This window comes from Protopterus annectens, chromosome 13.part0 (genome assembly GCF_019279795.1).
Source record: "Protopterus annectens isolate FY-2018-M chromosome 13.part0, PAN1.0, whole genome shotgun sequence".
NCBI classification, from domain to species: domain Eukaryota; kingdom Metazoa; phylum Chordata; order Ceratodontiformes; family Protopteridae; genus Protopterus; species Protopterus annectens.
Genome location: NC_056747.1, coordinates 999,824,882 through 999,851,598, shown reverse-complemented (window position 1 = coordinate 999,851,598; position 26,717 = coordinate 999,824,882).

Here is a 26,717-nt window from a genome sequence, read left to right as displayed (position 1 = left end):
TATATGAGAGATGCAGCTACACAGCCAAACTGGAGGCTAACCTCTCTCAACCCACGACTGGATCAACCAGTCACAAGGAGAAGGGCAACACTAGCACCACATTACCAGACTCACATAGACCAGCCATAGCTGCACCAGAAAACAACTCTCAGAAACACGCAAAAGCATACTTGGAGGCTCTAAATAAGAACCTGCCTAAACAACAGAGACCTCCTAAGCATACACCCAAGCAACCCCCACCCCACAACAGAAACCTGGTAACACATACGTCACAACACCAGTGTGCCAAGCAAAAACATCCCCTAAGGCTAAATAACACACCGAATACACTAGCAATGAGTGATTCTATCATCAGGCGCACAGATCTCCCACTCACTAGACTGAACAAGGAGAAGGTTACCGTAAGCTGCCTGTCAGGTGCCAGAATCTGCCACATAACACATGCACTCAGGTCACTCCACAACAAGTACAAATATGACTCTGTCATTGTACATGTTGGCGTAAATGACCTGAGACATACCTCCCTGGACTACATGAAAAGAGACATGGAGGAGCTCTCTGACCATGTAGCCCAGGCTGGTATGACTCTGAGTAGCATCCTGCCCTCACCCAAAATTATGCCAGCTTATGAAGAAAAAATGATCAGTTTCAACAATTGATTAAACTACTGGTGTCACTCAAAGGGGATCCAGTACTTGTCAGACTGGGATGACATGCTTGACAAGCCACGTTACTTCGCCAGAGACGGCTTGCAACTGTCACCCCTGGGCTTTTGAATCCTGGCCAAGACTCTTGCCACACCAATTCTGCCTTTTTAAGGCAAGGCTCAAAAGACAAACCCACCTCCATAAACAACAATAATAAACAAAAACTGAGGGTAATGTTGCTCAATGCCAGAAGTCTAAACCTCAAAATGCACACACTCAAAGCTCTCCTTAGTATGGGAGAAATTGACATATGTGCAATGGCAGAAAACTGGTTCAAGGCTCCAGAGAGTACCCCAGCACTACCAGACTATAATTCCTACCATACCTATAGGTCCCAAAAACCAGGACCGGAACACAAAAGGAGGGAGTGTGTCCATATTCATCAAGAACACCCACACCTCCAGGTTAGTAGCACAGCACGCGGAATCTGAGACCATCCAAGTGCAATCGACAGTGGGTAAATTGACTGTTCAATTTATAGCTTGCTACAGATTTCCCACCTTGTCTCAGGACCCTCACACGGCATTCCTGAGAACATTAGAAAGTATGAAGATTCTACCCAACACCATGCTACTGAGTGACATCAACTATTCAAACATTGACTGGGAAAACTACTCAAGCTCAAACGCCCTAGCCCAATGCTTTCTTGAGTTTATAAACTCAAACGCCCTTGAACAGTTGGTCACCACTCCCACAAGAGGTGACAACATACTGGACTTGGTCATCACCAACATGGGGAACCTATGTTCCACACCTGAGGTAAACTCGTCATTGGTAAGATCAGATCACAAACTTATCACATTGGACATCCACATCCCCCCCCCCCCAGTCAAGGAAATCAAGGTAATAAACTTCTCTAAAGCCAACTTCACACTCCTCAAGACTGAGGTGGGAAGTTTCAAAGCTCCCAATCAAATGGAAAATGATGACCCATCGGCAGAATCCTTTACAAGTGCATTCTATGAACACCTTCAAGAATGCGTGGACTGAGCCATCCCAAGTAAAACCAAGACCAACTCCTCAAAAAAGAGGAAGCCAGTCTGGTGGACCCCAGCCATAAATAAACTTTACAACAGAAGGAGGAAACTCCTGCAAGATAGAACAAAATCCCAAAATAAGAAGGCATCTCTCATTAACATCAGTAAAAAACTGCGCTCCCTCATTAAATCATCCAAGGCCAACTTCGAAAGAAAAATAGCCAATGACTCTAAGGATAACCACAAGGCCTTCTTTAACTATGTCAAGAGTCTAGGGGAAAACTCTCAGATATGCTCTGAGCTAGTGCATAATGGCCATAAATACACTAAACCAACCAACATTGCCAACATCCTGGCTGACAAGTTCAGTGCAAATGTCACCCCCCCTCCACCAAAGGGGCTAGCACCCATCCCAGAAGAATGTGGCACTCCAGATATCTCAGACACACAAGTAAAGACAGCCCTTGCAAAGGCCAAAAACACAGCATCAATGGGACCAGATGTTATCCCAGGTTGTGTCTTACACGAGCTTCAAAATGAACTAACCCCCCCATCTCAAATCACTATTCAAACTCAGCCTCTCTACAGGCTATGTACCCAAAGAATGGCGTACAGCAACAGTCGTACCACTCCACAAAGGTAGTGCCACAACTGACTCTGGGAACTATCGCCCTATAAGCTTGACTAGCTTGATTTGCAAAGCCATGGAATGCATTATCATGGAGCTCATTAACAGGGACATTGGGAACCTCCAGACACTGGATCCCACCCAGTTCGGCTTTGTTAAAGGCAAATCTTGCCTCCTGAACTTGATCAACTTCTTCAAAACAGTCACCAAGGCCATAAATGAAGGAAAGGTGGTCCACACAACATATCTGGACCTCACTAAGGCATTAACACCATCCCACACTCAGGAATCATAGACAAACTCACCAGCTTAAATATCAACCCCCATGTCACGAGATGGGTTGGCAATTGGCTCTCCGACAGAACCCACATGGTAAGAGTGGCAGGCACCATGTCTGACTCTAAACCAGTTAGAAGTGGAGTCCCACAGGGCTCAGTCCTGGGACTCCTCCTGTTCAGTATATATTTCTCCGAAGTACAGGCAAAGGCGGAGGGACTGTGGCTAACCATGTTTGCAGATGACTGTAAATTGGGTGCAATATTTGACTCTCCAGCTGACACAGACATCCTGCAAAAGGGTCTCACAGAGACAAACACCTGGTGTCAAAGTCACGGCCTCAAGCTAAATGCCAAAAAATGCATAGTAATCCCATTTGGGAAAAATAAAGTACCTACAAACTACCACATAGATGGGAATCCACTAAGTACAGAAGAAGTAATTAGGGACTTAGGTACCCAAGTAGATAGCATGCTCTCCTTTGATAACCACATAGCCAAAACGGTCAGGAAATCCTTCTATGTGGCACACCTGATCCCAAGGGGTTTCTCATCCAGATCCAAGGAGGTGATTGTGCCCCTTTACTCCTCACTCATTCGGCCCATAATAGAGTGCAATGGCCCATTTAGGATGTACCTCACTAGACACCTGCAACAACTAGAAAGACCACAGAAGTACCTCACTAAGAGGATTAAGGGCCTTAAACAATTACCCTATGAAGCACGACTAAAAAAGCTCCAGCTCTTCTCAGTTGCTTACCGTCTGCTCAGAGGTGACCTATGCCTGACCTATAGGGCCATGTCAAGCCCTGAACTAATAGACATGCTTCACCTCAAAAAAACAAGATCCCTCAGAACCACTCGTTCTAGCGACTTGAACCTATGTACAACAATAAACAGGACATGCTTCCTCTCCCATATTCGACTCGAAATTTCTCTGACCCTGACCCTCTTCAAGAGAAAGAGAAATTTTGATCATTCTCTACCCAAGTTCTACCCTGAGATGACTTCAGGTTCCTTGTTGACAGAGGCCAGGTTAATAATCTAATGGGGGCCATGGAAAGGCTAGGGTGGGGCTTATAAATGCCCAAAATTAGATGAACCCAGTACTCCTATACTTATATGAACCCCAAAACCTGAACCCTACCAACCCGTGCCCCCTAACCCCAAGGACCATGACTATTGCCATAGGAGGATTATAGCTGTTTTTTTATTCTCCACTGTGCTGCGCGTTTAGTTTTGGTTTATTTAAAAGAAAAAGTCACTTGTTAAAAAAAATGAGAAGTGTGAGAACTTTTTATTACAAGTTTGAAGTAGTGAACTTAGTTCTTGTAATAGGAATCCATATATATATATATATATATATATATATATATATATATATATATAAAACATATGCCCATAACATGTATTGGAGTCATACCTCAGCGCCATAAGTCACAACCTCTTAATGCAAGGGAATATAATGTAAGTATTGCAGGTACAAATGTAGAATGTTGCTACATTAACAGGGGTTGTATCAACAGACACGTTGTGTAGGAAGTCACTTCTGATACTGACAAATAGCCATCAGTTACTGACAGACATCTTAAGATCATCATAGTGAAGTAAAACACAAATCACAGTAATGATCCTGTGGAATATAGCAGAAATATGACCAATAAATGTGGACAGTCTAACACAATCTGGTCAGTCCAGAGATATACACAGAGCTCCTTAGTGCAAGACGTGTGGACCAAGCCTGACAAAGGGGATGTATGCAGCCATGAAAATGGGGATATCACACAAATACCGGAATAGATAAGCTCACACAGTTGATGCATTCACATCCTCCTGTCTGTCCTAACACATATTAACCAGAGGAGCAGAGGTCCCAAGCCCACATACTTCCCACTAGTTAGTGACATACATCTTCACAGCATTCCACTGCTTTTTCAGAAATATACAACACATATGGTGGCCAGGCAACAGTATATCTGACAAATATCTGGGCATAACATCACACCAGGTAAATACACTGAGCTGCTAGGCATGTCACATAGCACTGTGTAAACTACAGGCAGACTACCATAACACTGACCCAAGTTTCCTATGTGGGAATATACATGTACTTGCAAATATAGCAGAAACTACAGGCATGTAACAGCATGGTGTAACAGACACCAGTGTGAAAGTGCGTACCCACAACCAACCTCAACACAATCACAGTCATATTATGGTAAGCTTAATTAATAGTACTGACTAATAGTATGGACTGTGTGAACAAAACCATCCTCATATCGGTCACTCACACACTAACCCTACATATACTGCACCAATACACAGTGTAGTCTTATACCTGACTGTGGTATGGGGCATGTCTCAGTCTGGATCTGCAAACATATACGCTGATAGGGTACTAGAAACTGGAGAAGCATGCAACATCAGAGAGAACAGGACCAAGAACGGTGACATCTACCACAGTTTGTACCCAGGCCAAGTAACATATTCACAATACACTGCTACACAATACTGACACTCTGTCAACAATCACCCTAAGTACACAGATCTTACTACTGTACAGACTACAACAGAATGTCCAGGTTTTGTCCTCAAATATAAGGCCTACTGTACATAACATGTCTAGCAGTCTGATATCTCTTGTTATCAGGTATGATGTCAATAAAAAATGATATACTGCACATATGCATCTCTTACTGCATGACATATGGACAAAGGGTGACAGACTTGGGGGACAGAGGCACAAACACAGGGTCGATATTGACATATTGCTGTGATAAACTGAGAAAATTCCCGGTGTAATAGGGTTTGTTGTGACATATCTCTTCTGAGGGATATGAAGTCAGTAACTCACAGGGATGTTACCATGTACTGACTGCAATAATCAGAGTATGCTGCTGCATTAATAAAGATAGGAAATGTGTGAGTAACACACCACATCTAAGACTCCAAACTCTGGCCAGTCTGCAGATACCCCTACAGGTGAGAGTTTCCCCAACCACATAACACTGTCATGCCAGACTTTAAATCATGTAGAACAGCCATATCCACACAAACCATGTTAAACAAACATTACTTCAAATGTAGAACAGCAATGCTTACATTCTGTTCCCATTTCTGAAACATCCTCCTCCTCTTTGTTGGCCTATCTCCGCAGTGTATGTTGTAAGAGTTATTTCCAACTACCCTCTGTGATGCTGTTTGATAGACACCCACATGAAGTCTTGCTCACAGTGAAGAAAAAAGGCCAACACCCACATGAAGTGCTTAGTTATAGGAGTGTGTTTCCATGCAATTGGCTATAGGAATGATACCACAGCTGTTCCACATGCAATTAGCAAGTGGGGGACTGCAATTTGTGCACAGGCCATCAGCTGATCAAGAGTATTAGCTACAAAACTCAAGCTGCTGCCTATGCAAAACAGATGTACTTTTCTACATCCACCACAGAGTGTGAGAGAGAGAGAGAGAGACAGACAGAGACAGAAACAGAGACAGAGATAAAGTAAGAAAGGAAGGGAGGAAGAGAGTAAGAGCCAAGCTTGTTTGTGTATGATCCATGGGTAGAGAGTGGTATCTGGGTATTATAATGGTTGCCTCTGTTGTTTACTAATCCATACTGTCACATAGTAATTGCACATAGCTGTACACATTTATGGCAGAAGATTGTCTACAACAACCTCTACAGTGTTTGAAAACTGTTGGCCTTGTGATGTGGACATTGGGACATATAGGTCCTCAATATAATGACGTAGCAAAACCTACTCTCTAATGGATCCTATCATTACACAATAACCCCAACACCCACACATAATAGTGATGATACACACACAAACACCCACTTACCAGTACTGAGTTTCAAACCCCTGTCTGACTATGTATTGCTATTACAGTGTTACACAGTTATTGCACAAGCCATGGAGCTTACATGCTGGAGAGCTCTTCAAAGGTATCTTTGAAGGTGAGTGACATCAGCAACAATGCTAAAGGCGGGGTAAGGGAAGTGTAGTAAGTGTGAATGTCCACAAAATCAGGTGTCAACGAAGACACACACACACTCTCTCTCAGAGAAACACACACATTATCACAGTTAGCAGGATCAGGATTAGAACTCCTTCTTAACTAGTTTGATACACTACAGTATTATGCAGTTATCCAAGCACTGCAGAGCTTATAGGACTGAAACATGGCCAAAGGGTTATTTCAATGTGAATGACATCAGCAGGCATGCTAAAGTAGGGGAATGGGAGGTGTAGTGAGTGTGAATGGCTTCAAAATCACCCCCCCTCACACATACACACGCACTTTCCAGTACTGAGAGGCCTAGGTTCATTGCCTCACAGATGTGTAGTAGGTGAATGGGCCTTAAGTACAAGGCTAGGCAAAGGGAATACCTTGGCATCAGACCACATGACAATAGTTCCCAGTGTGGCTTAGGGGTGTAGTCCCTGGAGTGGTCCCCAGGGATGGGTATTGTATTCACCATCCACTTATCTGGGTTACTATTGTGGGTGGCCAGTGATGTGCACTGCTTCCCACATAGGTGATCTATATTCCATAACATGGACAGTGTCTGGGGTGTGCATATGTCCCACACACATTTTCTTTGATGTGTGGAAGTGTACTTGCGGTCTCTGGGGCATGTTGGGTGGACATGTTGTTATCTTCTGATGTAGCATTCCTGGCCTCATTTGGTGAGACCTGGCTATGTAACTGAGGTTGTGCCTGCACCTACATTGACAGCATGATACAGGTATTCAGTGGAGTTAGTGGTGGCTGTCCATACAGAGCATGTGTATAAGGCATGGTATTCCCTTTGTGGGTTATGTTTGCAGACTCTACAGTTGTTGCAGGCGTCCAGTGGAGAACATAGCAAAAGGGCCACTGTAAGCATTTATTTGCCTCCTGTGGGGATGGAACAGGATGCCATGTCCTTTTACTTGATGGATAACACACACTCAGGCAAGAGATGTAACACATCAAAGCACTTTCTGGTGTAAGTAGTACTGTTGTGGTCAACAGGCATGTAGTCCACTGCAATCACACCATGGTTAATATCTGTGAGGGAATATACAGGGAACTACAAATATAGTGGTTGTTGCCTGGCCAAGCATGTTTGTGTATGAGACATGGGTGGAGAGTAATAGAAAAGTTGCCTATATTGTTCAATAATCCATAATGTCACATGTAGGGCTATGGATTGTCTACACCAACCTCTGTGGTGTTTGACATTTGTTGTCCTTGTAAGGTGGACATTGTGACATATATTAGGTCCTCAACATAATAAATTAGCAAAACCTGCCCCACAATCGATCCTATTACACAATCACAGCAACCCCCACACAGGATACTGATGACAGACACACACAGATACACCTGCCAGTACTGAGATTCAAACCCCTGCCTAGCTATGTATTGCTGCTATAGTGTACCACATTTATCGCATGTGCCATGGAGCTTATAGAATGGTTGTTGTCCCAAAGTACTTCTAAGGTGAGGAACATCACCAGCCCTTGTAAATACTGGCATTGGGTGATGTAGTGGGTGAGAGATCCCAAAAATAATTTTACTCTACATACACATGTACAAGGGATGAGGTTCAAACCTCTATCTAACAATTTTTACAGACCATTATGTTATGTATTTACCACATGCACCACTGACCTGACATGGTATATGGCTGGCAACAGGTACTTCTAAAGAGGATGATATCTGCAGGACTGCTAAAGTTAGGCTCTGAGATGGTACTGGGTGTAAATAGGGCCAAAATCTTTGAGGTACAGACATACATATGTACATACACAAACACTTGCCATAGATGATATTCAAACCCATACCTATGTAGTTACTACTCCTACATTGTTCTGCATTTATGGAATGCACCATGGAGCTTACATGTTGAATAGCTCTCCACAGGTATCTTTGAAGGTGACTAACATCAGCAGCAGTGCTAAAGGAAGGGTGAAGGGAGAGTAACAAGTGTGAATGTCCATAAAATCAGGTATCATCAAAGACACACACACCCTCTTGAACACAAACAAACACAGTTTCCATCTCAGAGATTAGATCTCCTACCTAACTAACATGCTACACTATAGTATTACGCAGTTATTGCATGTGCCACAGAGCTTATGGAGCTAGCACTTGTCCAAAAGGTTATTTCAAGGTGACTGACATCAACAGGCTTGCTAAAGTAGGGCAATGGGAGGTGTAGTGACTGTGAATGGCCTCAAAGTCATTCATCTCCACTCACACACAACACAGACACACACACAGTTTCACAGTTGCCATGTTTGGGATCAGAATTACTACCCAACTAGTATGCTACGCTATAGTATTATGCAGTTGTCGCAAGCGCCACAGAGCTTGTGGAGCTGGCACTTGTCCAAAGGGTTATGTCAAGGTGACTGACATCAGCAGGCTTGCTAAAGTAGGGCAATGGGAGGTGTAGTGACTGGGAATGGCCTCAAAATCATTCATCTCCACACACACACACACACACACACACACACACACACACACACACACACACACACACACACACACACACACACACACACACACACACACACACACACACACACACACACACACACACACACACAGTTTCACAGTTGCTATCTCAGGGATTAGAACTCCTACCTAATTTGTATGATACACTATAGTATTACACAGTTATTGCAAGCGCCATGGAGCTTATGGGGCTGGCACTTGTCCAGATGGTTATTTCAAGGTAACTGACATCAGCACACTTGCAAAAGTAGGGCAATGGGAGGTGTAGTGACTGTGAATGGCCTCAAAATCATTCATCTCCACACACACACACACACACACACACACACACACATAATTTCTCAGTTGCCATGCTTGGGATTAGAATTCCTACCTAACTAGTTTTCTACACTACAGTATTACACATGTATCACAAGTGCCATGCAGCTTATAGGGCTGAGACTTGGCCAGAGTGTTATTTCAAGGTGACTGACATCAGCAGGAGTGCTAACATGGGCAATGGGAAGCACAATGTGTGTGAATGGGCCATAAACCATTCCTGTGGAAACACACACACACAGTCACAGACAACTTTACATTTGACAGGACTGGGTATACAAATGCTAGATGAATACTGATTTGTACTGTCGTGTTACACAATTATCACAAGCACCACAGACACTATAGGGCTGAGGGCTACCAAAGCTATGTCTACAGTGATTGACATCAGCACATCATGTGATATTGGCCAATTGGATGTCTGGTGGGTGGGACTGGTCTCATGATGGAAATCTCTCTGTCACATTCTGTCTCTCTCTTCCCAACATCTCTGTGTGTGCATGTTTGACATATTATAGTGTGTTGGCCTTGGATATGTGTGAGTATTTCTATCCAGTGTGTGTGCAATGAATGAATGGTGTACAATGTGGTGTGTGTGTGCACAGATATCTGCGACTGACAGATACGTATGTGTTGTCAGACATGGGCTTCATTTCTCTAAGTGTAGGAGCATGCCCAGTATGACCTTCTGTATTGAGTGTGTGAATTCATTCCAGGTAGGTTGTACTCCATTTGGTGTTCTACACCTACAGCTAGCAACCTGTTTCTGCAGGATATCTGTAGACAGGTTGACAATATGGAGTCACAATGGGCTACAGATAGTGGGATACTGTAACTATTGTGTCTGTGCTGCTTGTGTTACATGGTTGGTGTTAGCAGAGATTCAGACATATATACTGTTTTACACTATGATGTATCATGTCATAAACTATTGACAGATATACTTATTTGCTCACAGTTATTTCCTGGGAAATACAAGATGAATGAAGCTGTGTCCAGTATTGTGGTCTGCAGCCTACATATTCTTGCAGACTCATGCCATTCTGGAGGGTTGCTGCAGACACTTGCTGATGGGTCTGTGTAAATGGCCTAGCAACTTGGTACTGTGGTGGCTGAGGATCTCCTGCTTGTAAATATATCAATGTAACAGAATGGCCATATCCTGATGTGGCCATACCTCTCAGCTATACAGATTCACCCAGGTTACCCAGAGGCAAGGCTCACATATCTGGTCAGTTCCCCTTCACATTGTAGTTTACAAGCAGGTTTGTAGCCACCCATTACTGGGTTTGCAGGCAGGGATAGTATGGGCACACATCAGAGTTTCAGACTTCACACACTCCATGACGTCCATTCTTCTACACCTCCCGCTCTGTTATTCTATCCTCTTCCTAACATTATGCGAGCAATATCTGAGAAGTATCCCTACAATTGTCCCTTCATCCCAGCGGTATTTAGGAGTTGGTCTACAGTTCATGCAGTAGGACATGGTGGGCATGCTACTGGGATTTGTCAACATAGCCTTGCATTTGTGTTCTGTTGACTATGCTAAGTTGTCAGTTGGGTCCCCATGAGATAACATACAGTGACAGTACGGGTGAGGCACAGACCTTTGACAGAGGACTGTAGGACATTTAGTAGTAATGCAGGCCATCTGTACCAGGCCAGTGCATTCTCTCACTCCTACATTCCCAGGCTATGAGCCACCAGATACCCCTAGGGTGACAGGGTAAGTGTGTGAGGTGTTAATAGCAATAGTCCCTGTCCATATTAATCCATTGGTCTGGATGCTGGCAGGGTGCTGCTTACAGCTAGGGAGACACCTGCGTGGGACACCTCTTCAGCATGCTGCATTCTGTAGGTATTCCCATACAGAAGGGTGTGTGGGGTGGTCATATTGTACTCATTCCCAACAGCAGGGATATGACATGTGATAAACCTGTGGCTGATGGTGGGGTGAGCTGAGTGCATTTGTGATATGGAAGCTTCTTGCAGCTGACTCACAGATATACCTGGGACATTCCCCTTATACTGCCTTGTGTGGGGACATAGGCAATCTCTCATTACTTCATAACTGTGCCTTTTGTGGTCTGCCAGTAATTGGCCAGCCTACATCAGTATTCCATACTACACAGACAACTAATGAGCTGCTAACCTGTATGTACAATTCCAAAGGTGTGTGCAGTTGACAGTTACATTTTATGCACTCTGTCTAGGGTACTTCCAGCTGTGTACTCTTTGTATGTCTGGGCCCACATTCATGGCATGTCCATCTTTCAGATGGTGACAGATACTGACATCTGGACAGTGAGTATGAATGACTACTGACATGAGTATTGGTGAGATGCATTGTGGTTGGCACTGCAGTTGTCGGAACATGGCCCTGTCATCAACAGCACTGGCCATAGGCCACGGAGACACAACCCTCCATGCCTACATGCTGACCACTTCCAGACAATATTGAACACACAACAACCTAACACACAGACCCATGCATATTGTACACATGCAACAATCTATCCTGTAAATTGGCCCAGCTCAGGTAATCTGTGCTCCATTGTTATTAACCCACACCTACATGTAACTGCATTTCTACAAAGGATTGTGGTGGTGGACACACCTGACACCTGTAAACATTTGCTATGACTGTACTGGTATTTCAGGTATTCTGTTGGCTTCCATTTTGTTTTGTATTCTAACCTATCATGCAGACTAGAGGCATATCAGTAGAGTACCAATCTTAGGTTTTATTGACCTACATTTCAGCTTTAGACTTCTTACCCTTCAGAACTAACATACAACTGCCAGACCTGTTGTAGTCTGTCTGTGTAGGTCTGGGGGGGGGGGGCTGTTCACCTTTGCCATCAATTGGAGGCCTTAGCACATCCCTTCTTTATGGTCATTTACACCTGTCCTGCTGGCTGAGGCTGGTGTTGGGTATGTGAGCCTCACTGACATGCATGTGTGTGTCCTATGGACAAACATTTGAGCCACCACATGTACTGCAGTGGGATTTGTCACCTTGTCTAGTAGGCACAAGTATTTGTTATGGATTTCATGCTGCCCATATAGGTGTTCACTATCTGCTGCCATCCCATTCAGCCACCCGATTCCCTTGCATGCTCACATCCATGCCATAGATACAACTAGCAGAACATACTACTACATTCAGCAATTGACAGGAAGAGGGGCTTACCTTGTAGCTGTGCCAGTATTGAGGACGGTGCTGGAGGGCTGACTATGTTGGATACACATAGTACACTCTCTATACATGGTAAAACACAGGTAGTGTCATGTTTGGCATCCCTTTTACTGTATGTCCAAGTCAGAAAGAGGTGTCATTTCCTGGGTCCTGGGTCCCTACCATGTCAGTGCACGTGCTATGCATTGCCTCTTTGCTAAAGCCTGGGCATAATGGGCATGCCTCCTTCTGCCTACATGGGCAGGCTCAGGTTGTTCCTCCTCCAAGTCTCTCTATGCCTCTGATGGCCTTGGCAATGGTAGGTGGCTGTGTGGCCTTGCTCCATGCTGTTCCTGCTGCAGCTGTCTCTGCAGGATCATATTGTGTAGCATGGTACATACAATGAACATTTGTGTACATGTAGCTGGAGAGTACTGCAAGGCTCCACCAGATATGTCCAGGCAGCAGAACTGTGACTTGAGTATCACAAACACATGTTCTCTTATGATTCTGATTTGTGCGTGTGCCTTATTATGGAGTTCTTGTTCAGGTGTGTGCATTTCTGATGGGTGTCATTAGCCATGGCTCCAGTGCGTAACCAGCATCCCCCACTAGGTAGTCATATGGGATGTCCACACTGGCAATTTTTGGTACAGCTGTGTCATATGCCAGATGTGGGAGTCGTGATAGTTTCCAGGACTGCCAGCACACACATTCAAGATAATGCCCTGGGCATTGCACACAACCTGGCAATTGATTGAGTGGAAGCCTTTGCGGTTTATGTGCTTTGATATGCATGCAGTCTATAGCACCCACTACCTCAGGGTATTCTGCTATTTGGTGGAAGAGATGCATACTGCTGGTCAATGCCTCATGGGGGTTTCATAGTTTCATAGTATAGTACTAGGCTATCTGCCCTGGGGCATTTGTAAGCCTAGCCATAGTGATGTGGCTTTTGCCACCCCATGAAATGGTACAAAAATTGTACAGAATAAATTTTGAATACTGTGCCTCTGTCTAGTAGTGACACAATGAAGGTCCCCTTATATAATAGAATTAGTTTACTGTGCCCCTGTCTAGTAGTGACACAGATGTGACCCCTGGGGTAAACTTACGATCTCCCATCCACTCATCAAGATTTCTCTTGAAAAGAGTCAGTGAGGGGCTCTGCCTAATATGAACTGGGATCCTGTTCCAAAGCATGGGAAGCCTCTGGGTTATGAATCTATCCCTCCAGCATGTCCTATTCATACTTGTGCTGAGGTTTAAGTCTTTAGCTCTCGTGGTCCTGATGGATTTGGATTTTTTGAGGTGGAGTATGTCCATCAGATCCTGATTGGACATGGCCTTGTACGTCAGGCAGAGATCACCTCTGAGCAGGCAGTATGCTACTGAATAGAGCTGAAGTTTCTTTAGTCTGGCAGAATAAGACATATGTTGGAGACCCTTGATCCTCTTGGTGAGGTACTTTTGTGGTCTCTCCAGCTGTTGCAAATGCCGGGTGTGGTACATACCAAATGGGGCATTGTACTCAATCATGGGTCTGATGAGGGAGGACTATAGGGGTACAATGACATCCTTGGATCTGGATGTGAATCCCTTCATGATGAGGTGTGCAAGGTAGAATGTTTTTCTAACCACTTTGGCAACGTGGGTGTCAAATGAGAGGTCGCTGTCGACTTGGGTCCCTAGGTCTCTGATTACTTTTTCCGTACTCAGTGGGTTGCTGTCTATGTGATAATTTGTGGGTACTTTGTTTTTCCCAAAGGGGATGACTATTCATTTTTTGGCATTTAGTTTAAGGCCGTGACTCCGGCACCAGTTGTCCGTTTCTGTGAGGCCTTTTTGTAGGATGTGTGTGTCTGCTGGTGTATCGACTATGGCGCCTAGTTTGCAGTCATCTGCGAACTTTGCCAGCCACAGCCCTCCCATGTTTGCTTTAACATCTGAGAAATAAATGCCCAACAATAGGGGTTCCAGGCAGATCCCTGTGGGACATCACTTGTGACTGGCTTTGAGTCTGACATTGCTCCAGTGATTTTAACTTTATGGGTTCTGTCCTTTAGCCAGTTTGCAACCCATCTAGTGACATACGGGTTTACTTTTAAGCTGTTGAGCTTATCTATGATGCCTGAGTGGGGTATTGTGTCGAAGGCCTTAGCCAAGTCCAGGTATGCTGTATGGACTGCTTTGCCCTCATCAATGGCTCTAGTGACTGTTTCAAAAAAGTCAATCAGGTTTAAAAGGCAGGATCTGCCCTTTACAAAGCCGAACTGGGTGGGGTCAAGTGTCTGTAGGTCCCCTATGTCTCTGTTTATGAGTTCCATAATGATTCTTTCCATAGCTTTGCAGACCAGGCTGGTTAAGCTTATGGGGCAGTAGTTTCCAGGGTCTGTAGAGGCACCCCTTGTGGAGTGGGACCACTGTTGCTGTACTCCAGTGTTCAGGTACATATCCCGAAGTAAGGCTAAGGTTAAATAGCATTTTTATGTGTGGGTTTAGCTCCTCTTGGAGTTCACGTAACATGCAACCCGGGATACCGTCAGGTCCCATTGATGCTGTGTTTTTTGCTTTGTTTAGGGCGGTTCTCACTTGGACATCTGAGATGACAGGGAGATTACATTCAGCTAGGATAAGTATTTCTTCTTTTGGGGGTAAAGGAGGGGAGAAATTTGCACTGAACCTGTCAGCCAGAATGTTGGCAATATCTGTGGGTTCAGTGTATTTTATGTTGTTGTGAACCAACTCTGAGCATATCTGAGGGTTTACACCCAGGTTTCTAACATAGCTGAAGAAGGCTTTGTGGTTATCTTTAGTGTCCTTAGCGATATTTCTCTCAAAGTTGGCCTTGGATGTTTTTATGAGAGAACGTAGTTTTCTGCTAATGTTGATCAGAGATGTCTTCCCTTCATGGGATTTTGCTCTGACGTGCAGTAGCTTCCTTCTTTTGTTATATAATTTGTTTATGGCTGAGGTCCACCAGACAGGACGCTTACCTTTGGTGGAGAGGGACTTGGACTTGTTTGGGATTGCATGATCCATGCATTCTTGGAGATGTCCATAAAAACATTTGTGAAGGATTCAGCATTGTGGGATGTGGTATCCACTGGCACAGTGGGCTTAAAGGATACCATCTCAGTCTTAAGAAGAGTGAAGTCTGCTTTTGAGAAGTTTTTCACGGTGGTCTTTTGTGCTGGGGGTGAAGGTGGGATATGTACATCCAGGGTGATTAGTTTGTTGTCAGATCTCACTAGTGAGGGGTATACTTCTGGTGTGGAGCATTGTGTCCCCATGTTTGTGATGATCAGGTCTAGTATATTATCTCCCCTAGTGGGAGAGGTGACTAGTTGTTCCAGTGCATTTGAATTTATGAATTCCAGGAACCTTTGGGCTAGGGTATTAGGGCTAGAATAATGTACCCAATCTATGTTTGTGTAGTTGAAGTCTCCTAGTATGATGGTATTTTGTGATACATTCATATCCTCCAATGTCTTCAGGAAGGCTGAGTGGGGTTCTTGAGATTGGGAGGGTGGTCTGTAACATGCTACCAGTTGTATAGCAGTTTTGCCTATGGTTAGTTGCACCTGTATGGTCTCTGATGCTTCATGTGTTGCTACTAACCTGGAGGTGTGGGTGTCCTTGATGAATATGGACACTCCCACTCCCTTTGTGGTTCGGCCCGGGTTTTGGGGCCGACAAGCATGATACGAGGTATAGCCTGGTAGCACTGGGGTGCTCTCCGGAGCCTTGAACCAGGTTTCAGTTACTGCACAGACGTCAGTGTTCTCCATGCTGAGGAGTGCATCAAGTGCCTGCATCTTGAGATTTAGACTTCTGGCGTTGAGCAGCATTACCCTTAATTTTTTTCCATTTTTTTTTCTAAGGAGGTGGGTTTGTCTTTTGAGCCTTGCCTAAAAAAGGCACTATGGGGGTGGCAAGAACCTTAGCCAATATCCGGAAGCCCAGTGGTGACAGGTGTAAGCCATCCCTTGCGAAGCAGCGTGGCTTGTCCAACATGTCATCCCAGGCAGACAGATATTGGATCCCCTTAGAATGACACCAGTACTTGAGCCAATTGTTAAAACTGATCATCTTGTCTTTGTATTGTGGCATCATTCTTGGTGAGGGCAGGATGCTGCTCAGGGTCAGGGTCATACCAGCCTGGGCTACATAATCAGAGAGCTCCTCTATGTCTCTTTTCATGTAGTCCAGGGAGGTATGTCTTAGGTCATTCACACCAGCATGAACAATGATGGAGTCATATTTGTACTTGCTTTGGAGTGACCTGAGTGTGTGTGTTATGTGGCGGATCCTAGCTCCCGACAGACAGCTCACAGTCACCTTCTCCTTGTTCAGCCTGGTCAGCGGGACATCAGTGTGTCTGACTATAGAGTCACCTATTACTAGTGTATTAGGCAAGGTTTTTGGCCTTAAGGGCTGTAATTGGTTGACACACTGATTTATCGAAGTATGTGTTGCATGTGTTTTGTTTTGAGGTGGTGGATTTTTGGATGTCTGCTTTGGGAGCCTCTGTTGTTTTGGTAAGTTTTTTATTAGAGCCTCCGAGTATGTCTTTGTGCTTTTATGTGTTTGGTTTGCGGTTGTGGTAGGTATATGTGGGACTGGGATTGTTGTGTGTGTGGTTGCCATCTCCTCCTGTCTGGTCATGCCAGCCCTGAGTTGAGAGAGTTCAGCCTCCAGTTTGGCTATATAGTTGCATCTCTCACATGTATTTGTGTTTGTTGGGAGGAGGAGAGGGTTGTCTGTGTACATGAGACAATTGTAGCATTGTCTCAAGATACCCAGACTGACCAGCTGAACTGGAGACGATGCCAGTAATCTACCACTAGGCATGCTAGAACAGTATAAGGGAGTGCTGCACCTTTAAGGGAAGTGGATATTCACAGGGGTGGTGAGTAGATGTAGTGCTTTACTTAGTACGAGAGTGCTTACTTAGTAGAGAAGTTTTGAGAAAAAGTGCTAGGCTTATAATATAGTGAGTAGTCTGGTTACACTAAGAGTAGAGCTTCCTTAAGGGAAAATTTGAAGAGCAGACTTGGCGGAGCCAGAAAAAGTTTAACCTTGTTTAACCGGTGCTGCACAATACGCACAACCGCGCAAAGCCATGCAAACGTGGATTTTAAACAGTGAACTACAAAAGAGCTAGAAATGGTCCAAAATAACCAATTACTACAGCTTCTTGTGCTGAGGTCACTTCCTACAAGGACAGATAGGCTGCTCAAGGCTCCCCACTCCCACTGGTGAGCAAAGAAACTTTCTTCTATCCAAGTAAGGTAATGGACAACACAGGAACTACACCACAGCCCAGAATACAGCAATGCCTGCAAAATGGTCTAAACTAGTCGAGGAAGGCGGGAAAACAAGGATTATTTTTTGTTTTTTTGTTTTTTTGGTAGAAACACACAGAAAATGCAGAAACAGTGATAAATTAGTTACACAGGCTAGCACACTTTAGTGGGCAGCCTCCACAGTTAAATTAAACAAACAAACAACAAACTTTCGATCAAATTCGACTAAAATGTAACTTTAAGTGCAAATTTTAAAATAATGCAGCAAACAGTTAAAAAAACAGTTCAAGCTAGTTCAGGGTAAGCTACAGAAGCTATTCCAAGTGAAAAAAAGCAAAGATACTTAAATCCAGAAAGTAGTCGCTTTTCTGAGTTCCCTGCTGCTAGGACCACTCTGCAGACCCACGAGGAGCTTGTCTGAGTAGTATAGCCAGAAAAAAATGCCCAGAGGCGGATTTTAAACAGTGAACTACAAAAGGGCTAGAAATGGTCCAAAACAACCAATTACTACAGCTTCTTGTGCTGAGGTCACTTCCTACAGGGACAGATAGGCTGCTCAGGGCTTCCCACTCCCACTGGTGAGCAAAGAAACTTCCTTCTATCCAAGTAAGGTAATGGAAAACACAGGAACTACATCACAGCCCAGAATACAGCAATGCCTGTAAACTGGTCTAAACTAGTCAAGGAAGGTGGGAAAACAAGGATTATTTTTTTGTTTTTTTGGTAGAAACACACAGAAAATGCAGAAACAGTGATAAATTAGTTACACAGGCTAGCACACTTTAGTGGGCAGCTTCCACAGTTAAATTAAACAAACAAACAAACAACAAACTTTCTATCAAATTTGACTAAAATGTAACTTTAAGTGCAGATTTTAAAATAATGCAGCAAACAGTTAAAAAACAGTTCAAGCTAGTTCAGGGTAAGCTACAGAAGCTATTCCAAGTGAAAAAAAAGCAAAGATACTTAAATCCAGAAAGTAGTTGCTTTTCTGAGTTCCCTGCTGCTAGGACCACTCTGCAGACACACGAGGAGCTTGTCTGAGTAGTATAGCCAGAAAAAAACGCCCAGAGGTGGATTTTAAACAGTGAACTACAAAAGAGCTAGAAATGGTCCAAAACAACCAATTACTACAGCTTCTTGTGCTGAGGTCACTTTCTACAGAGACAGATAGGCTGCTCAAGGCTCCCCACTCCCACTGGTGAGCAAAGAAAATTCCTTCTATCCAAGTAAGGTAATGGACAACACAGAAACTACACCACAGCACAGAATACAGCAATGCCTGTAAACTGGTCTAAACTAGTCGAGGAAGGCGGGAAAACAAGGATTATTTTTTTGTTTTTTTGGTAGAAACACACAGAAAATGCAGAAACAGTGATAAATTAGTTACACAGGCTAGCACACTTTAGTGGGCAGCCTCTACAGTTAAATTAAACAAACAAACAACAAACTTTCAATCAAATTCGACTAAAATGTAACTTTAAGTGCAGATTTTAAAATAATGCAGCACACAGTTAAAAAACAGTTCAAGCTAGTTCAGGATAAGCTACAGAAGCTATTCCAAGTGAAAAAAAAGCAAAGATACTTAAATCCAGAAAGTAGTCACTTTTCTGAGTTCCCTGCTGCTAGGACCACTCTGCAGACCCACGAGGAGCTTGTCTGTATAGTATAGCCAGAAAAAAACGCCCAGAAGCGGATTTTAAACAGTGAACTACAAAAGAGCTAGAAATGGTCCAAAACAACCAATTACTACAGCTTCTTGTGCTGAGGTCACTTCCTACAGGGACAGATAGGCTGCTCAAGGCTCCCCACTCCCACTGGTGAGCAAAAAAACTTCCTTCTATCCAAGTAAGGTAATGGACAACACAGAAACTACACCACAGCCCAGAATACAGCAATGCCTGTAAACAGGTCTAAACTAGTCGAGGAAGGCGGCAAAACAAGGATTATTTTTTTTTGTTTTTTTGGTAGAAACACACAGAAAATGCAGAAACAGTGATAAATTAGTTACACAGGCTAGCACACTTTAGTGGGCAGCCTCCACAGTTAAATTAAACAAACAAACAACAAACTTTTGATCAAATTCGACTAAAATGTAACTTTAAGTGCAGATTTAAAAATAATGCAGCAAACAGTTAAAAAACAGTTCAGGCTAGTTCAGGGTAAGCTACAGAAGCTATTCCAAGTGAAAAAAAGCAAAGATACTTAAATCCAGAAAGTAGTCGCTTTTCTGAGTTCCCTGCTGCTAGAACCACTCTGCAGACCCACAAGGAGCTTGTCTGAGTTGTATAGCCAGAAAAAAACGCCCAGAGGTGGATTTTAAACAGTGAACTACAAAAGAGATAGAAATGGTCCAAAACAACCAATTACTACAGCTTCTTGTGCTGAGGTCACTTCCTACAGGGACAGATAGGCTGCTCAAGGCTCCCCACTCCCACTGGTGAGCAAAGAAACTTCCTTCTATCCAAGTAAGGTAATGGACAACACAGGAACTACACCACAGCCCAGAATAAAGCAATGCCTGTAAACTGGTCTAAACAAGTCGAGGAAGGCGGGAAAACAAGGATTATTTTTTGTTTTTTTGGTAGAAACACACAGAAAATGCAGAAACAGTGATAAATTAGTTACACAGGCTAGCACACTTTACTGGGCAGCCTCCACAGTTAAATTAAACAAACAAACAACAAACTTTCGATCAAATTCGACTAAAATGTAACTTTAAGTGCAGATTTTAAAATAATGTAGCAAACAGTTAAAAATGGTTCAAGCTAGTTCAGGGTAAGCTACAGAAGCTATTCCAAGTGAAAAAAAAAAAAGCAAAGATACTTAAATCCAGAAAGTAGAAGGAACCACTCTGCAGACCACAAGGAGCTTGTCTGAGTTGTAGCCAGAAAAAAAAGCCCAGAGGTGATTTTTAAACAGTGCACTACAAAAGAGATAGAAATGGTCCAAAACAACAATTACTGAACAGCTTGTGCTGAGGTCAGCTTCATCAGACCGACATAAAAGCACTAAAAGTCTGATGAAGCTATCCCAGTGAAAGCGCTTATTCGAATAAACCAGTTTTTATTATATGGAGACTTGAGATTTTTTTTTGGAGTATTTGGTTCACTAAAATGTAACTTTGTGAACATTTGATGTTTGCTTTCATTATTTGCTGTTGTTCGTAACAGAGCATTTACTCCGTGTGGTTTTACATTTTTATTCACACTAAATCCAGAAAGTAGTCACTTTTCTGAGTTCCCTGCTGCTAGGACCACTCTGCAGACCCACGAGGAGCTTGTCTGTTGAGGAAATATATGTGCTCACTGGCATGTGTTGACATGGCATCAAGGATCTGGTGGAGTACCCTGGATGCTGATACCTGTGAGATCCCCATGATATCCCTAGTTGGCCTTTGGAAGGTACCTGTGGCAAGTATTCTTAACCCTACACATATATTGGTATCCACTGAGATGGGTTGCCCTCTGTTGGTTATGTGTGTGAGGTGTGGCCAGCACACCTCAACAATTTGCTGTAGAATGTCCCTGTCCACCCTATAGCGCTCCACTATCTCCAGCTCATGTAGCCCCTGGTAGGTTACCCTGGGTCTGTACAATCTTCTCCTCCTCCTCACTGTAGGTTGGTTGTCAGCATTCACATCCTCGCCACCTTCAGTCTGTTCCACATATTGATGTATGAGAGCAACAGTAGCCCCTAAAATTTTGTTGGTTTTGTCAGGTAAAATTTCCACCTCTGTGTACACCAGTGGTGTAGAGTTTGTGGGAAAAACCAGACGGGAAAGGTGTTTGCATAGTTTACAGTGGTGTACTGGGCTGGGCTTGGCTGCTGCCTTTGTAATTGGCTGATTCTGATACATTTCACCTGCCAGCTATGCTAGGTCTCCTTGATTGCCTTCCTACTGCTGTTTTCCCTGCCCATTGCCTTTCTGTTTAAGCCCCGAGGTCTGCCATGCATACCAGGTGCTCAGATGTGAACAGAGCTGCTATTTCCTGTGTTTTTTTTTTTTTTTGTTTAAAACCCGGTGTGCACTGCGCACACCCGTTTAGGCAATGTAAACAGTGCTAGGCAGCTTCAGAAACACCCCCTTCCTTAGCTATGCTTAACTAAGGGCAAAGACGGGCCACAGAGCTCCAATAAGCTTACAGCATGCATGACACTCCCTCTTATAAGGTCATTTATCTCTTATACTTATACCATGGTGTTGCTGCACCTACACAGTTGGGTGCAAGCTAACACTGAGAGGAATTCTGTGATTTAGTATCAATCTCCTTATTTGCATAAAACAGAATGCTAATTCATAGTTACCACACTCACACTGAGCCTCCCCCTTAGCAACCACTATTTCCTGGTATTGTTGTCTTATGCATGCCATTGACTATCATGGCAAAATGCTGATTTGGGTTTAAAAGCTTATTTCCAACTTTTTTCATATTTTTGGGCCGATCCTGTTTGCACACCACTGTCCTATGCTTAAACAGCAGAAATCGGTAAAATAAAAAAGTTATTTTTTTATACTTTTGCAACTATTTCCCATGCCAGTGGCCATATACTTGACCATTGGCATGCCTACTACGTTGAATACATGCTTTCTTTGGAGCTGTCATGCCTCCATTTTGTAATTTGCAGAAATGTATTTGGTTAGTAACCGAATACATTTCTGCAGGTTACACTATTCCTGCACAGACCCCTGCCTGCTTCCTGGATTGCTAATTCACCTTATTTGCATGGTTTTCACCAGCAAATGGGGTAATTATTATACAGTAGTAATGTCCATGCCGGAATAGTGTAGGAGCACTTGTGCATGTCCCGGGAGCTCGTTCCTGAATCGATCGTTGGCCATATTGCCTACAGCAGCTCTTGCACTATTCCTGCACTCTGTACAGAGTTTGCTGAATCCCGGGGTCTACGATGTGCAACAGTGTGTTACAACTTCCGGTGATTTCTCCTGTCCACCTGGTGAATCTGGGCATACTGGGGCAATGCGGCAACTGCCTCATGTACACAGACAATCCTCTCCTCCTACCACCCAACACTACAACCTGCGATAGATGCACTTACATAGCCAAACTGGAAGCAAAGCTCTTTCCGGCCAAGATTGTGCTAGACAGTCAAGAGGAGAAGGTTAACACCTGCATTACACCTCAAGCAACTCATAGCCCTTCAAAACCCACACTGTCAACACCCACACATAGCAACACTCAACCCACATATGCGGAGGCCCTTAACATTAACCTGCCCAAGCAACAAGGACCTCCGAAGTTGAAACGCAAACAAACACCAGTCACAACCAAAGTGACACATAGCTCACAACACCAGTGTGCCACCCAACAACTGCCCCTAAGGCAAGACAATGTACCCAACACTTTAGTCATAGATGACTCTATAGTCAGGCACACTGATGTCCCACTCACCAAGCTGAACAAGGAGAAATTTACAGTCAGCTGCCTGTCAGGTGCCAGGATCCGTCAAATAACGCATGCACTCAAGTCACTCCACAACAAGTACAAATACGACTCTGTCATTGTCCATGCTGGAGTGAATGACTTCAGACGTACCTCTCTAGACTACACGAAAAGAGACATGGAAGAGCTATTGAATCATGTGACCCAGGCAGGTATGACCCTAGCCCTGAGTAGCATCCTGCCTTCGCCCAGAATGATATCACAGTAAAATGACAAAACGATTGACTTCAACAATTGACTAAGCTATTGGTGCCATTCAAAGGGGATCCAGTATTTGTCTGCCTGGGAAGACATGATCGACAAACCATGATGCTTTGCCAGAGATGGTCTGCACCTGTCACCCTGGGATTCAGGTTACTGGCTAAAGCTCTTGCCACCCCTATAGTGCCTTTTTTAGGCAAGGTTCAAAGGATAAAACCACCACCATAACAGATACAAGCATGCAAAATCTTAAGGTAATGCTACTCAATGCTAGAAGTCTAAACCTCAAAATGCACTCTCTTGAGGCACTCCTAAAAATGGAGAAGATCGATATCTGTGCAGTAACTGAGACCTGGTACAAGACTCCAGAGAGCACCCCTGCAATACCAGGCTACAATTCTTACCACACTTTTTGGCCACAAAACCAAGACGAAAACACTAAAGGTGAAGGAGTGTCCATATTCAACAAGGATATTCACACCTCCAGGCTAGTTGCCCAACACAATGCATCTGAAATTCTCCAGATGCAACTAACACTAGGTAAGACTGCAATCCAAATTGTAACTTGATACAGATCCCCCACCCTGCCCCAAGATTCTCACTACACCTTTCTAAACATACTGGAAAATATTAAGATACAACCAAACACCCTAATACTGGGTGATTTCAACTACCCTGCCATTAATTGGGAAAACTACTAGGGTACCAACTCCTTTTCCCAACGGTTCTTGGAATTCATAAATTCCAGTGCCCAGGATCAACTAATCCATTGTCCCACCAGGGGCTCCAATATCCTAGACCTGGCCATTACCAACATGGGAGATAGATGCTCCACACCAGTGGTCACCCCCTCATTGGTCAGGTCTGACCATAAGCAAATCACCCTTGACATCCACATCCCACCCCCACCCCCAGTAAGGAAACCTCCTTAAAAAACTTCTCCAAAGCCAACTTCATGCTACTGAAGTCAGAAGTGACAAACTTCACAACACCCACGCAGACGGGATCTGGAAGTTCAACTGCAGAATCCTACACAAAGGCACTGTACGAGCACATCCACTCGTGCATGAATCGTGCCACCCCAAATAGAACCAAGATGCTCTTCTCCAAAAAAAGGAAGCCAATCTGGTGGTCCCTGCTATAAACAAACTATACAACAGAAGGAAGAAACTGTTGCAGAAAAGAGGAAAATCCCAGGATGCAAAAAACTCTCTCACCAGCCTCAGTAAGAAGCTGAGATCCCTCATAAAATCCTCAAAAGCTAGTTACGAAAATAAAATTGCCAAAGATTCCAAAGACAACCGCAAGGCATTCTATAGTTATGTCAAGAATCTAAATGGCAATGCTCAGATCTGCTCTGAGCTACAACAGAATGGCATTAAATATACTGATCCCAAGGATATTGCCAATATCCTGGCAGATCGATTTAGTGCCAACTTAAACCCCTTCTCACCCCCTAAAGGGCCCATCTCAATACCAAAAGATTACCAAATTCTGATAATCACGGCCACACAGGTAGAAAACGCACTCTCCAAAGCTAAGAATACAGCATCCATGGGACCAGATCACATCCCAGGCTGTGTACTACATGAACTACAAAATGAACTGGCAATTCACCTAAGTGTCATGTTTAACCATAGCCTCACCTCAGGCTTTGTGCCCACTGAGTGGTGCACAGCTACAGTTATCCCGCTCCACAAGGGAGGATCCGCCTTGGATCCCGGGAACTACTGTTCCATCAGTCTGACAAGCCTGATGTGCAAGGGCATGGAACGCATTATCATGGAACTTATAAACAAAGACATTGGCAACCTTCAAACACTGGACGCCACCCAGTTTAGGTTTGTGAAGGGCCGATCTTGTCTCCTGAATCTGATTGACTTCTTTGAATCAGTCTCCAGAGCTGTGGATGAGGGTAAGGTTGTCCACACAGCCTATCTGGACCTTGCCAAGGCCTTCAACACCATCCCCCACTGTGGAATCATAGATAAACTTACTAAGCTGGGCATAAATCCCTACGTCACTCGATGGGTTGCCAACTGGCTTACTGACAGAACCCAGACTGTAAAAGTAGCCAACTCCAAATCCAGCTCCAGACAAGTGACAAGTGGAGTACCTCAGGGTTCAGTCCTGGGACCACTCTTGTTTGGCATCTACTTCTCTGAAGTACAGGCCAACACTAAGGGACTCTGGCTAACAAAATTTGCAGATGACTGCAAACTGGGAGCCATTATTGAATCCCCAAATTATGTGGATATTCTACAAAAGGGCCTTACAGAAACAGATGCCTGGTGCCAGAGCCATGGGCTCAAGCTTAATGCCAAGAAATGTATAGTTATCCCCTTTGGAAAAAAACATGTACCCATGAATTACCACATAGGTGGCAGGACACTAAACATCCAAAGTGTGATGAGAGACTTAGGGACACAGGTGGACAGTGGTCTCACCTTCGATAACCACATCGCCACAACAGTCAGTAAATCCTTCTATGTGGCACACCTCATCACTAAGGGCTTTTCATCCAGAAAAAAGGAGGTCATTGTCCCACTGTACTCATCCATCATTAGACCCATTATAGAGTATAATGTCCCATTTGGTATGTACCTCACAAGACATCTGCAACAGCTGGAAAGGCCACAGAAATACCTCACTAAAAGAATCACAGGCCTAAAGCAGATGCCATATGCTGACCGTCTAAAAAAACTCCAGCTATACTCTGTGGCATATTGTCAACTCAGAGGCGATCTCTGCTTAACATACAAGGCCATGTCAAACACTGAGCTGTTGGACATGCTCCACTTAAAGAAATCCCAATCCCTCAGAACCACACACTCCAGGGATCTAAACCTTATCATCACAATGAACAAAATATGCTGGAGGGATAGGTTCCTGACCCAGAGACTCCCCATACTCTGGAATAGACTGCCCATACATGTCAAGCAGAGCGTCTCATTGGCCCTCTTCAAAAGGAACCTTGATGATTGGATGGGAGATAGGAAATTCACCCCGGGGATCATGTCAGTCACCCCTGCTAGACAGGGGCCAGAGAAGTAAATATTGTGGGTAGAAATATCCAGAGAATTGTTATGGCTAGGCTTGCATAGGCCTTAGAGCCGATAGCCTAGTACCAACCTATAAACCTA